At 36.0% G+C, this 15963-nt stretch overlaps 1 long non-coding RNA gene and 1 pseudogene across 1 annotated transcript; both read left to right on the forward strand.

Annotated features, from left to right (window-relative positions):
• Window positions 1-672: 672 nt before the first annotated feature.
• On the forward strand, window positions 673-4805 carry LOC113334853 (annotated as a pseudogene).
• Window positions 4806-13237: 8432 nt separating this feature from the next.
• Window positions 13238-15839, forward strand: LOC113334724. The gene is made up of 2 exons (XR_003352916.1): window positions 13238-13468; window positions 14023-15839. It is a non-coding gene; the product is annotated as an uncharacterized LOC113334724 (long non-coding RNA).
• Window positions 15840-15963: the final 124 nt, after the last annotated feature.

Consider the following 15963-nt stretch of genomic DNA (forward strand, 5'->3'; position numbering starts at 1 on the left):
TATTGATTAATTAGTTGTGGAGAACCATCAAGTGGTATGTATGTAGTGTACGTTGTATCAAAGAAAAAAAAAGATTAATAGCGCGTTTGGATGCACACTCAGAAGTTATTTTTCGACTTCTAGAAATTAATAAATCAGAAATCAGTTTGGCAATAATATTTCAGAACGATTTTTAGAAGCAGAAAAGTCAACTTTTTATGATTTCTGGAGAAGCAGAAGTCAGAAACAGATTTGTATCAAAAACACGCTATAACCAGGTCCAGATGCAAGACTCAACCGCTGTTGGTTGACATAAGGTGGCTTCTAATACAAAACCCGAAGACAACTGCTGTTGGCTGACATACGGTGGCTTTGGCTTATCCGATTTTCGGTGTTCCGAACATTTAGAGAGCACCTCCAAAAGTGGAGATCCCCGACATACATATTTTGTGCAATTTGGGAATTTAATCGAAGGACACGAATACGTAAATATGCATAGTCCAAGGGACTGCTAGTCGACTAGAAGAAAAAAAATATACTAAAGTAAGGACATGATTTTAAACAAATAAAATGCCCAGACCCAATTTTGTCTGTTTGCTTACTTATACGCGAAACCGTTTCCCACCGCCATTACTACAAATATCATATTTCAGTACTACTAGTACTCTCTCTTTCTTCTTCACTCTGAAATCAAAACTCAGAGTTCAGAGATAGAGAGAAACAGTGAGCGAAAATGCCATTGAGACCACCAACTACGCCGTTAGGAGTCGGAAGGAGGGAGATGATGATGAGGAAGAACTCGTATAAAAGTAGAATGGATATTGATGGCGGAAGAAGAAGAAGAGAAGAGAATTTGGTTGAGATCCGGAAGAACAAAAGAGAAGATAATCTTAACAAGAAACGAAGACAACAACAACCTTCTCTTCTTACCGCTTCTGGTTTTGATGGTAATCAACAACGATATGAAGAACAATTTGCTGGTTTCTCTGAGTCTGATAAGGTAAAATTTGTTTAATCACGATGTTATTCTATTCGGAGTTTGATCCTAGAATTTCAATCTGATGATTGCGATTTTACATTTTCTCTGTTTTTTCTTGTTTGGATCTCATTATGTTTTGGAATCGAAGAATTTTTTATTGTGAAAGAACAAACTGTAGGTTTTTTATGAGATTCTCCGGATTGTTTCGAGGAAGTAGAACTTTACATGAAATAACTTGGAGTTTGGTGTATTTTTGAATTAAATTATGTGCCTGAATCTGTCTATTTTGGTCCTTTTATATTTGTTTTGAGGAAGAAATGAAAGAATCAGGAGATTAATTAGGTTATATATATGTGAATGTGGTATTAGTACTGATTAAATTTGATTCTGTGGATTACTTTGAGTAATTAGGTACATATTAGGTATGAGGAAGTATTTACAAGTTTACATGTTATATGATTTCTTATTTCCAAAATCTCTGGACTAAAATGTGAAATGGTTTTCCTAATTAGATTTTTGACATTACATAACTTCATTACTCATTAAGATGTTTTGAGTTCATGCTGTTGAATTGTGCTCAAGGAATGAGTAGAATAGCACAGGGGCCATTGGCCTTACTGTAGTCATCTAACCGTTTAGTGTCTTAGTATTTGTAGATTTTTTGTTGTCCCATGACGCTGTCCATGAAGCATAGTTCGTCTTGGATATTTGAAATCTTGTTGTGCTAGTCTATTGAAACTCCTACTACTGATTGTATATGCAAACAACCATTTTAGATTGTATAATTAGTAGATGTTAACCGTCTTTTAATAAATTTGGGGTGTTTTGAGAGTACATAATTTGTTACTGCACTCTGATTGAGGTCGGCGAAGTCATGATGTTTACATTTTGCTAATTGGTTGTCTTGTTTTCGTTGACAGCTGAACATAATTCAGGCAATGGTAGGAGAATTATGGTCTGTTTATCCAGAAGCACAGTTGGAGTCATAAATTCAGGAAGCTTTTATCTCTTGGTATGCAACTCCAAGACTATAATTCTATATAAGTGTCTATTAAACTTCTTTTCTTTCTTTATCTCTTGATATGTGATCACTCAATTGTGATCACATATCTATGCAGCGCGTGACCCACCGATTGATAAGGTAATTAAAGCCGGTGTTGTCCCACGATTCGTAGGATTTCTTTCAAGGAACGATCTTCCTCAACTCCAGGTATGAACTACTTCATGGCTTTCCTCTTTAACTAGCTTAATTTAAGCTGCAAATTTGTTGTTTAACCTCAATTAAAGCTTATTTATTTGTTGTGAGCAGTTTGAGGCAGCGTGGGCTTTGACGAATATCGCGGCAGGCACATCAGAGCATACACAAGTTGTGATTCAACATAGTGCTGTCCCAAAGCTTGTGCAACTTCTTAGCTCTGGAAATGCTGATGTTCGTGAACAGGTCTACATCAGTGTCCTATCTTTGTCCTATAAACTTACTTCTTAGTCAGTGGATGTAACTTTTGTTTTTGTTTCGTTTCTAATCAACAGGCTCTGTGGGCTTTGGGTAACGTTGCTGGTGACTCGCCAGGCTGTAGAAATTATGTTCTTTCTCAGGGTGCACTGGTGCCACTGCTATCTCAGTTTAGTAAGCACTCAAAAGAATCTATGCTGAGGACTGCTACGTGGACTTTATCCAACTTATGTCGTGGCGAGCCAGCAGTATCATTTGAGCAGGTGAGGGGGGGAGTTGTTGAGTTTTTTTCTTGTCTTAACTTAGTCTCAGGTTTGTTAATTATTACTTGTATCCTTAGTAGTTGTTTTTTCCACTTCTGTCAGGTCAAGCTTGCTTTGCCAGTTCTTCAGCACCTTATACACTCGAGTGATGAAGAAATTCTTACAGATGCTTGCTGGGCGCTGTCGCATATCTCTAAGGACAGAATCGAGGCTCTGACTGAGGCTGGAGTCTGTTCACGACTTGTGAATCTTTTGCTGTAAGTTATTATTGGAAACATATACTACTTTTGTTAAACATGAATCTGTGAGTTAGTCATTGAAGTGGTTGTTGTACAAAGCTAGTTCTGTTCTACTTCCTTTTTGGGTTTTGTTTTGGTCTTTTTAAGATATAGCTTTGAGATATCCTGGCTGTTACTGACACAATTTACTTCTCTCAGTCATCCATCTCCTTCAGTTTGTACACCATCTCTTCGAACCATTGGAAACATTGTTACAGGGAATGATGAACAGACTCAGGTAATTATCGAAGGGTTGTAGTGCTACAACTTGATCTGGGAGTCTCGAGTCCAGTTGATGAGTTCGATACTGTAAATTTAATTTTAATTTGATGGTAGAAGGCCGTTCAAAATGTGTTTGCCAGTTTGAAGCTTGTCAATGTGTCTCTGACTTGGTGTGCATTTCGTGGCATGTTCTCTTAGCATCTCTTTTTTACTTTATTTGGTTGAAGTGTTTGGCCTGATCTCTGTTAATGTTTTCAGGTGTTGCTTGACTACCAAGTGCTTTCTTGTTTCCATCAATTTCTGACTCAAAATTACAGTAAGAACATTAAGAGAGAAACCTGTTGGGCCATCTCAAATATCACTGCCGGAAATGTGGATCAGATACAGGTAAAGTCACAGTGTTACTCCTGTATCTGGTTTAACCCGTTTGGCATTTTCAAGATATATCCATTATGCATATATGAATGCCAAAGGCTTTTATGGTTACTTGTTAATATATGCTTCTACATATAACACAAATTTGTTTTGTGAAAATGTTCTGCAATTAGCATGTTAAATTCGGGATCAAATATTCATGTGTATATAATAAGTCGGCTACTCTATATGGGTGGGATATAATTTAGAATCATGGAACTTAAATTGACATATGTATATGGAACAGGCTGTTATTGAAGCTAATATCGTTGGACCTGTATTGCATCTTCTCCGGCATGCAGAGTTTGAGATCAAGAAGGAAGCTGCATGGGCTATTGCCAATGCTTTGTACAGAGCAGTTAATGAGCAGATCAGGTATAAACTTCTTTTCCTCATTCTTACATATACCCAACTGAGATACACATTAGACTATACCTCCATCCAGTGGCAATAGGAACAGCAACAGTGATCATAGAGTGTTCTTAGATGTAATATGTCCGTCAAGATGAATTAGTAGAATCCCATACCAATTGACAAACCGAGGGATTAGCTAAACATTTTGTAGCATTATCTTAATTGACCTCCATTTAGACTGTTCTTTACTATGGTGATCAACTAACACGTTTAGCCTACCCCCCAGATATCTGGTAGAGCAAGGATGCATAAGCCCACTCTGCAATCTTTTGACATGCCCGGACCCTGAGATTGTGATGATATGCCTAGAAGGCCTTGAGAACATCCTGAAGGTTGGTGAATCTGATAAAGAGTCGGGAAAGACTAATGGAGACAATATCTATGCAGGAGATGATTGATGAATGTGAAGGTTTGGATAAGATCGAAGCTCTACAAAGCCATGACAACAATGATATCTACGAAAAATCTGTCTATATCCTAGACATACTGGGGTTCGGTTTCGGAGGAGGAAGATGAGGAAGATTATGTTCAAGACAGATTTGATTTTGGGACATTTCCCGAACCTCTTCCACACACACCTGGCTTCTTTATTAGGAAACATGCAGTCTAGTAGGCGTATCGTATTTTTGTATTTTTCGTACAGTTTTTCCTCGGTAACATATTTGGCAGACTGTGATTCGCTTATCTTACAGCTATATCTGTGCTAATATTTCGATACACATTTAGTTATACTTACAACTTTTAGGTGGAAAATATGTGTAATTTGATTGGATCGCACAGTTCAAGGGTTTCGTTTGGGCATCTCGTACATCTTACTGTTTATTTTTTCTTTTTTATCAGAATCTTACTGTTACATTCAGGTTGATCGTATACGATGTACACTGTCTATGCTTTATTGGGAACAATGTAAATTTGCTAAACGGATTATAGAAAGCTTCACATTCACATACAATTCTGTATTGGGAACAATGTTAACATTCACATTCACACATACAATTCTGTCTTGGGAACAATATTTCTCTTTAAATTCTCACGACAGGTTTTGCTACCATGAATTCAACGATATGATCTTATCACTTCAGTTGATATCTTTATTTATCTGCATCCAAATCCAGATATGTATGCATTTGTTTACTGACACGCATAGTATGCCATGGACAATAGTGAAGGGTATACTCCCTCCGTCACACAATAGGTGACTCAGTTCTAGTTTGCACAATTCTTAAGGCAAGAAGTAGTGATGAGTATCTTTAAGGATTTTTTACAATTACTTTTATATTAATAAAATTTAGAAACGGAAAATGGGTCATTTGTCCAAATATTTTTAAAACATGGTTCTAATGGACAAGTAAAAATTAGTATGGGTGAAATGGACACCAAAAAAATAGCAAGGATGAAACTGGATTCATCCTGGCTTAAACTTAAAAAATAGCAAGGATGAAATTTGATGCATCCTGATGTAAATTAAAAATATGAAAAAGTATTTGAAAATGGGTAAGATGAAACTGTTTACATCCTGGTTATTTTTACATTTTTGTCCATTTAAACAGTATCAAAATCTAGATGTCTTTTTCATCCATGAAATGTTGATTTTGGTCTTTTTAACCAATTTTGTGATTTAGAAATGAGTTGTCTCTCAAACTATACTATGAATATTCGTAAACCTTATATCATTGAGAAACATTTTAAAACGCTTACATAAACCTTATTCATTATAAGGAATAAGAGAGCCAAAAATAAACTAACTGCATTCGAATACCTGTTTCGATTAAAATCCTAAGAAAAATATACAGTCAAATTACTCACTGAATTTGAAATAATATTTACTTAAAAGCAAGGTTTGAAAAACAGGTCACGGCTACTGAGCATGACCGTTATGACGCGTTTTGACGGGTGTGAGTACGTTTCAGGCAAAAATCGCGTTATTTAGGAAAAAAACACGTTTTTTGTACGTTATTCTAAAATAACGGGCGTTATAACGGTTAAATAGAAAATGAAAAAGAATTATGGTTTGAAATTCCTATCTAACAGTTACAACGTGCGTGAAAACAGTTATAACGAGTCTAATAACGTTGTTATAACGTTTTCTATATATTATTATTTTATTCTTTTATTTTTAAAATATTAGTTGTAATTTTAATCTTTAATTTAAAATATAAAAATTGTAAGAAAGTATTTTTTTATATTCTTTTTTATTAAAAAACGGTTATAACTGACGTGAATACGAGAAAAATGGTTTAAAAAACTTACGTTAAATTGTTATTTAGATGGAAAAAACGTAAAATTCAATTTTAGAAAAGAGGTTATAACGTGTGCGAAAACGGAAAAACGGTCCCAAAAAACTGACGTTATTTCCTATTTATCGGTGTTATATAGGCACGGGGTTCGGAGACCCTCACGACCACGGTATATGAGTGTGACCGTTTTAACGGGTATTTTTTTGGTAGACTCGTTATAACTGTTTTCACGCACGTAGTAACCGTTAGATAGGAATTTTAAACCATAATTCATTTTCATTTTCTATTTAACCGTTATAACGTCCGTTATTTTAAAATAACGTATAAAAACGTGTTTTTTCCTTAAATAACGCGATTTTTGCCTGAAATGTGCTCACACCCGTCAAAACGCACTATAACGATCACGCTCAGTAGCCGTGACCAGTTTTTCAAACCTTGCTTACAAGGGGTTTTCTGTCTGCGCCCGCAGGATAAAATTCTCGCATTCCACAGATTTTAGGGTTCCCCTCAATTGTCTCTGCCAATCTCTATGTAGAAAAGTGAAGATCGAATTGATAACACTGGAAGTCTAGAAAAAATCTGGATATTAGATCAAAAAGTAAAATTCAACATAGTTGTTTGCAAGATACAAAATTGTCATAACTTGCTTCATTTCATCTGTCAGGAATGCAAGTAAAGCTTTCTTTACACAGTTTGGTTTATATGTTCATTTGAGTGTTTCTAGGCCTTTGCAAGTGGATGGTAGACCCCCTTGAATCTTGATGGTCAACTCTACCTACTTGAACTACCAAAAATCCATACATCAAATAATTCCCATTCCTAAACTGATAGAAACGAACACGGTCTATGACAATTATTTCACGGTTATATACACGTGAAATTAGTTTTGTTGCCGTATGACAATTTTCACAGACTCGCAGATTCCTTTCAATGGTATGGTTGTTCCAGGACTTGTGTTAAGAGATCCAAAAGCAATAGCAAGTTTCTCACTGTGATGACAAATTGTTGTTTCTTTTTCCTCTTTGTCAATATCAGACAATACTTCGTCCGTTCTCGGGACATAACCTGCTTCTGATCTTAACTTCTCCATAATCTCATCCAATGTTAAACGAATCTCTTTTCATTGAGGGTGTGATCCATCTCCCATAACAAATTCATTAATCAAGCCATCAAGATCAATTAAGCTACTACCTGGGATTGTCTTGATTCCTCTATCTTTCATCAATTTCCGCATTTCTGCAACATCATCTCATCTACCTGCTTTTGCATAGATGTTTGATAACAGGGTATATCTACCACTACTTTTTGGTTCCATCTTGAGTATAAGTTTCCCTACCTTCTCACCCAACTCAACATTTCCATGAATCCTGCAACCACCTACAAGCGCCCCCCAAACTGCAGAGTTAGTGTTACGACACCAAGACCAGTTGTGTATCTATTTCAACTACCATATTTAGCCTTGCTTAGTTTCTCAGTTTAGATAGTTATTAAACTCCAAGTTCTTTTCTTGTTTACCAAGGCTTTGAAGCTATAAATAGCCTGGCCGTAAGTTGTTTTGATTAATCAATCAATATAACAAAGTTAAGTTTATTTAGTTTTCTTCTCAAAGCTGGTGGCTAACCCCCAATTCAAAGAGTTTATCCGGTTCTTTTCCTTGTGTTTAAGCTTTCTCCAGTGTTAAAAGGTCTAGAACCCTAACATCTGGATCAGAGCCAGATTTAGATCATACATAAATTTCACCTAAATTTTTGTTTCTACAATGCTGCGCTTTGAGGATAGAACTAATCAACAGTTGAATCTAGATATGCATACCGAAGATCTGACAAACACTTTAAGCACAGAAATCACAAATTCTTTATGTAATGTGTTTCGTGAATTTCTTCCTCAACTTATTGCCCATATTACTGGTTTTCAGTCTTCGGTCAGCGTATTTCTTACCCTAATAATGGAGATGGAATTCTTGAAACCAATATTCATGATGGAGCTATTAGCTTGCAGTTTCCTGTTTTTGATGGAGGTGACCCTGAGGGTTGGATACTTCAGGCTGACCAATATTTCGATTTGCATGCTACCGCTAATTCTATGAAGATTGCAATATCTATTGCACATCTTAAAGGCGATGTCTATGTTTGGTATCGTTGGAGGAAGTCCACGACCACGACTTCAGTAACTACGTGGGAAGAATTGTGTTCTTTACTTCGTTCTCGATTCGGTTCCCACAAACATATTGACTCATGCAATGTTGCTTCTACAATAACGCAAACAGATTCTTCATCAACTCAAAATGATTTATCGTCATCTTTGGGTACTGGAGCTGTTTCAGCTACATCTGTTGACCAGGAAGAGATTAAACCTACATCTCAACAGGGGGATGAAAATCAGCTCCAGGTTTCGCATGATTCCCGGGAGTTTATCGGTGAGTGTTTCAAGTTTAACAAAATTATCAATTTGGAAATTCCTGATAATTCTATATCTACTGTTGTGAATAATCAAATTATTTCACTTTTGGATACAAGAACGGTATTGCATGAAAACCATAGCAAGACTCAACTTGTTGAGTTACCTCATTGGAATTCTTTTGTGGTATGTTCGTATAGAACAATTAATTATCCGCCATTGTTTTATTCGTTTCTCTATAGATGTACTTTTCATTCTCTCGAGGATTTAACTACTGAGAACAACACCGGAAAAATTCGTGGTCGAATATTTTCAAATGCTGAGAGAGTATCATTAGCACAAGTTTTGAGATTAAAATTAAGAAATAAGATTTCCGTCATTAGATTTGTTTTCGGACCTGATGGAATAATTGTCATTTCTGTCACCTGGTGCGAAGCTAGAACTATAAAAGAGGTCATGCAAAAACATTCAACTCCCGGCTCTTCTTCTTTGTTAGAACACAATTCTGTGAAGACTATCTTCACAACTTTCTCCAATACAAAAGTCTCCACCTGGATTGTGATTGGAAATACTAGATTATTGTGGTTGGCAAGAAAATTAATGGGTATACAACCGTTTGGAGATATACCTATGGCTGGTGCTAAGATTCATTTCAAGCTTTCGCTTTTTCGATACTATGCTGGTTGGGTTGAGATGATTCATGTTATAACTATTCCTCCAACTTCCACTGAGAAGACAATTTTTCAGTTTTCAGAAGAAAGCAATTTTCATCAACCTAATTTGAAGATAAGAGGACTTGACGACGTGTGCTACTACAGTAATTCTATGGTTTTACCTCATACGTTGTATGCTAACAAGTGAGGTTGTGGAGATGATTATGCCGATTATCGATTGCAGAGATTACAAGTGATAACTGGAAGAGAATATATATTGCTTAGTTCATGCTTTTCTCGTGATATTACTCCATTTATCAAACTTTCAGGAGCCAATAAATTTGTGACGCCACTGGTCGAGATGCACTCCAAGTTAATGCAAATTTGGAGCTTCTGTAGTGATTACCAATATTTTTCCCTCGTCATAACCAACGTTTTCCAAGTAAAAAAAGGATTGGAACCGTTCCTTGCTCGAGAGTGGCCTGGACCGGTATACTTCTCAAAATTCTTTAACATTGCTCATGCATGGTGGATTGATAAAAGTCCACTAAAACTTGCCAAAGTTATATTATTTTTGGGTATCACATTGGAGTTTTTGGCGAATAAAATAATTTCCAAGATATTTCCAACAGGAAAGGATTATTTGGAGTCAACACATACACCAGATGATGATAAGTTGAAAGACTTTCTAGATAATCACACAACTCCACTAAAGTTCGCTCTTGGGAATCCTGTTGGTCTAATCGATTACCACTGCACATTAGGCTCCGCTGATAATTGTAATAAGGCTCGCGGAGTATCGCGTGTTTTTCATTCCAGTACTGAAATTATTGGTGCTGTTATTCTTGATGTCGTGTGGAACGATAATATACCGATGGATGCAGCAAAGAATTTCAATCCCAATTCCATCAATTTTCTTCATCTAAATAAGTTGTTTAGAAAACAAGTTTTGATTCACGTAGAAGTTGATAATGCAAATGTTGTTAATTTTGTTCACCTCTTGGATTTTTATATCCAGTCTGTTCAAGAAATTAATCCACTATGTTTTCGATGGGTTGACGTTAATTCTGCAAAGAAAGATGAAGTTGTGATGAAATTTTTCTCAAAAAAAGTCTATGCAGTCAGGTATATGGGTACTTCTCATTTAACTGAGTATCCTACTTTTCATTCTACTTATAGTTGTGGAGGTTCGTATTGTGCAGTATATGGAGAGGCTTTAATAATTAATCCAGGGTGGCATCATTATCATTGTCAGACAAAGTTTAAGAAAATTGCTTCCTTTCTGCAACAAAAGTTAGTGGTTTTGAATATGTTTCTCTGCTACGTACATCCATTAGCAGGAACTAAAATGATTTGGATAAATGGCCAACGGTTACATATGCTTCTAATGTCGGGCTGTATTGATGGTCAATCAGAATTTTTGCTTAGTCACTATCTTATGCAATGTGGACAATTTGGTTATCAAGTCTTGAGAATACTCTTTCATGCAGCTCCAGACATGTATTTTTAAAGAAGCTCAAAGAAGGTATTCTAGAAAAGACAAAGCTATTAGTGTTTAATTTAGTTTCCAAGGTTGGTACTAAATATTTGAATATCGTTTCTTTCCAAACATCGGGTATCACAAGAAATAAACCACTTGAATTTGGAAATGTTACCAAGTATTACAGCAAACACGAGGAACTGCAGCTTATTTGTGCTTTGAATGATAATAAGAAATACAATGAAGAACGACAACTTAAATTTCTGAAATTGTAGAGATCTTTTACGTGGAATATGAAACCCATACATTATCTTTGGCTCGGATTCGGCTCCCTTGTAGTGTTCTAGAAGGTGGTGGTTTTCTATTTTAGGAGTTCGCTAGTATTCTAGCAGCTCTACACGACTTCGATTTTCCGGATCACTTCAGTAATTACTTCGAGAGAGGTAAAGAAATTTTAAAGTTCAGCAAGCAATGCATGATTGCGCAGGAAAATGCTTCTAAGGTTGGTGATCTTTTCTGGTAGTTGTTAGGTACTGACATCAAAGAAAAAGAATTATTTTTTCAAACTGATAACCGGCCTATTCTTCATACAAAATTAATGAGTGATGGTATTTCTATTCCGGTCCATTTAACGAATTAGAAAATGGAGCAACTCTGGTTTTATCCTTGACTAAGTGGACATATTTGGTTAGATTAAAGGATGAAGAACTAGTTTTATATGTTAGAAGTGAAGTCTTTCCATTTGTTTGGATCACTGATTATTTAAGACCATCTAACTTAATTTTATTACGTGGTTGTAATAATTGCAACTACGACGGTTCAAGTCAGTATCTCAATAGCTGGGGAAGACCAAGGGAAATCATCAACAAAAGTAATGGACAGTTCATGGGTGTTGTAAGTGCGAACAAAAGGTGTAACGAACTACGTGATTTAATTGTGGTTATTGTGTTTGATTGGGCGAAGTCTAGACATATATATCCTAATGATTTGAGAATCATTTCTGTCTGCCTACTCTATTTCGTGGACCAGCTGACGAAAGAATCATTTGAATGCACGTTCAAAGGTGTATCTCAGAATTTTAGGGAATAATTTTCTATGTTTGTGGCTGCTGCTCGCATGGTGGATCCAAATATAATCACTAATGATCTGAGTTTTGTCTTCAATCGTGGTAAGCTATACTAGTAGCTTAAGAGTATTCTATGGAGAATACAAGCCGCGCGCATTTCCAGAATTTCAGGCTTGAGGACAAGCCATTTTTTGAGAAGGGTGGGATGTTACGACACCAACACCACTTGTATATCTATTTCCCTATTTATAACTACCATATTTAGCCTTGCTTAGTTTCTCAGTTTAGATAGTTATTAAACTCTAAGTTCTTTTTTTGTTTACCAAGGCTTTGAAGCTATAAATAGCGTGGCCATAAGTTGTTTTGATCAATCAATATAACAAAGTTAAGTTTATTTAGTTTTTTTCTCAAAGATGGTGGCTAACCCCCAACTCAAAGGGTTTATCGGAGTTCTTTTCCTTGTGTTTAAGCTTTCTCCAGTGTTAAAAGTTCTAGAACCCTAACAGTTAGGTTGTATAGGCATTGCTTTTATAAGCCCTTCGGCTTCATTTAAGAACCCTGCTCTACCAAGCAGATCAACCACGCAACAGAAATGCTCCACTTTTGGTTCTATCATGTAAACCTTTTCCACAGCATCAAAGAACCGAATTCCTTTTTGGACAAATCCTGCACGAGCACAAGCATTCAAGACACCAGCAAATGTGATTCCATCTGATTTAAGCTTATCCTTTTCCATCTTCAAGAACAATTCAATGGCATCCTCAACTCTCTATATACCCATCAATCATAGGACTTCAAGAGATATCGTCTCTTTCAGGCATCATGTTAGAAAAGTCTTGAGCTATTTCAATCTTCCCAGCCTTGGCGTACCCAGAAATCATAACCACTGTTCTTATCCAGCATGCTGCATACTCCCAAACAAACCAATAGCAGAATCCAAATCCCCACATTTTAAATACCCATCGATGATTGCATTCCAACAGACAACATCAGCCTCATGGTCGCTCTAATCAAGCATTCTCCATGCTTCAGTTAACCGGCCACAAGTCGAATACCAGGAACATACTCATCTCCTCCAAGTCCATACTTAAAAACAAGCTCATGAATCTGAACACCAACATCAATCGTTCTTGCCACTGTACACGCCTTAAACAAACGCAGATAAGTAAGCTTATTACTCACAGAATTAGACACCGTCATATATAGAAAGATATTGCTTTCCCAGGTCATGATGTCACAAGTTAGTGCATATGTATGTCCTATACTTTTGGGAGTTTGTTAACGTTTCATTGAGTGGTATTCTACCAGGCAGTAATGGTCAAATATAAGCAGTAGTTGTAACTTGCTTAAGTGGTGTTAGTGGTACTAGTTGTTGAGTATTATTAGGAGGTTGAATAGTTCCTCTTGAATAGTTGTTTAGATTCGTTGGTTGGTGACTAAGTGCGAGTTCTTTTAGGATATAGTCAAGCACTATGTGTTGTCCCGTATGTGTATAAGTAGAGCAGTTGTAATTGTAAAAAAGCATCTCAAGTTTAATGAAATGTAGACATTAAAATCTCTTTGTGTGTGTCTCCCTCTCTACTATCCTCTGTACCTGTTTTGCGACATGGTATCAAAGCGAGGTTAGAGAGAGGTAAAGGGGGTCTAGATAATTTTGAGACATTATTTTTAAATGGTGGATATAAACTTGTTTTCCTTGAGGGAACAATGTTGAATTTGGTTGAGAAAATAAAATCAGTTTTCTAGTTCATTTGAGAAGATAAAATCGGTTTTTCAATTTGTTTCTCTCTGTGTTAACACTCTATCTCGATCATCATTTGTCAGATGGTATACGAGAGCTATGTTAGTGAAGGAGTGTTTTTCTTTTGTTGCTCACCGAGTGTTTGATTTTATTACTCATATGTTACTCTCTGTGTTTACATCTTTATCTTTCTATCTCGTTCATCATTTATGAGATTGTATACGAGAGTTAGGTTAGCGATAGAGAATATTATCTTTTATCGTTCACAGAGTGTTTGATTTTATTATTCATGTGTTTTGAGGTTGCTGATAGTAACCTGTTTGACGAAAGTTCAGGAAAAAGGAACCTTTGGTTCTCTTGTTTGAGTTATATGTTTGGTTACTCAAAGAGTGTTGAGTCATTCTAAAAATTATTTTCGTTGTTGAAGTAAATTCTATGAAATGTAGGTGTTCACTGTGGGTGTTTGTTCATTAGACATTGAAGCTATGTGTGGAGTCTTATCTTCAAGGAAAAGATCTGTGGGAGTTGGTTTCAGGTGTAGAAGAGGTTCAGCTGGATATATACCTCAGTGTAGAGGAAGTTTGTAAGATGCTAATGGAAGTGGTTGTATTAATTCTTCAAAGACGCTTTTCTTAGAAGGGTAAGTTATCACTATACTAATCTTCTTCCAATTGTTTTTGATTTAAGGTGTGAAGTAGTCAGATGTCAAAGAAATGACTTAAATGTACGTATAAGAAATGAGTTTGAGTACCAATATGTACGTATAAGAAATGAGTTTGAGTAGTCAGATGTCAAAGAAATGAGTTTGAGACTTTGAGTACCTATATGTACGTATTTCATTCTTGGTGGTGGATAGTGACCTGTTTCACTTCTAGTTTGAGGTTACTTCACTTGGTAGTGGCAGTCTACACAAAATGATACGTTTGGTTAGTCATTTAGGGCTGATTACTTAAAAACTTTATTTCTTTTGTTGAAATCTAGTTTTGATTTTTCTCTGAAGCTGCACGGTTGTGAATCTTTATGTTCAAGACGTATGAAGGTACTATGGAAGTATTCGTCTTCAGGTTTTTTATTGTCCTTCTCGTGAATTAGGTTGTATTTCTTCAATAATTATATCAAGATATGATGTCAGGCAGTCATGGTATGTTTTCAGTCAAATATTTGACATGTATCACTGGGTTAATTTGGCATTCATTTATTCCTTCCAAATTGTTACTTGCACATACGATGATATTTTGTTAGTTTTGTGAGGTATCCTTATATGGGTGGTTTATTTGCCGATAAAGCGTTGTCTTTATTTCTCATAGAGATTGGTGAAGTATATTTGAAAGGTATTAATTATTTTGATTCTTTGTTGAAGTTGCCAGTGTTCGGTTTTGTTTCTTCATAATGTTTAAAGTGAAGGTGTGAATAGTTTTCTGGTTAAGGTATTCTTCTTGTGTTTGGTGGCCTCTGTCAGGTGGTACCTTTCTTGGTGCTTGAAGTGCACTTTTCAGTTGTCTTTCTTCCTTACAGAAGATATTGGTGTTAGTTTGAGGTGTTGCCACCACTTGATTGCTAATGCTTGATCCATTAGTTTCTTTGAAAGCTCAAAATGTTGGAGCTATCAGTTGAAGTTGTATAAATTTCTTGACAAAGAATTATTCGTTTCCGTCACTTGCGATGTGTTTTCATTTTGGTCTTAGTGACCGTCTTGAAGGTGGAGTTTGGGTGACCGTTTGATATGTCTGAGAAGACATTTGCTTGCTGCAATGCATCAAATTTGGTTTAATTTCTTAGATTAATAAGCAGATGAGAAGAACTCAGTACAGTAGTGATGATTGGTATGGAAGCTGATTGGTCCAGTTGGTGCAGTGATTTTGCCTCCACTGTTTGCAGGGTTCCTTCCCAAGCTGGGTTGCTGAAGTGCTGGTGTTTGAGGTGCTTGCTGAAAGTGTTGTGATAGTCTATGGAATTCCAAAAGTGCTGTGTTGCAACGATACGGATACAGTATCGGATACAAGATACCAATACGCTACTATGATACACCAACTTGAAAAACTAAAATACGGCGATACGGCACTCAATATTGATCAGTAATTTAACATAAATATGTGTTTGCATGATTAAAATATAATCTGTATGATTAAATTGAAGAGAGAAAAAGTTTGGATAAGAAAGGAAGAAAGCCTAGAGCAAGATCAGTGGACAGATTTGGAACTAATGTTTTGTCACTGTAGTTAAAACTTCTCATAGAATCTAGTAAAATATCTAAATTTTCTAATACTTGGTCAAAAAGTTTTCCAACTGAGTTATATCTTGAAATATTGGGAGTATTAGTACGCGTATCCGTGTAAATACGTATCGATACGGCTGATTATTTTTTTTAGGCGTATCGTTGCAACACA

Source organism: Papaver somniferum, unplaced genomic scaffold (genome assembly GCF_003573695.1).
Source record: "Papaver somniferum cultivar HN1 unplaced genomic scaffold, ASM357369v1 unplaced-scaffold_137, whole genome shotgun sequence".
Lineage (NCBI taxonomy): Eukaryota > Viridiplantae > Streptophyta > Magnoliopsida > Ranunculales > Papaveraceae > Papaver > Papaver somniferum.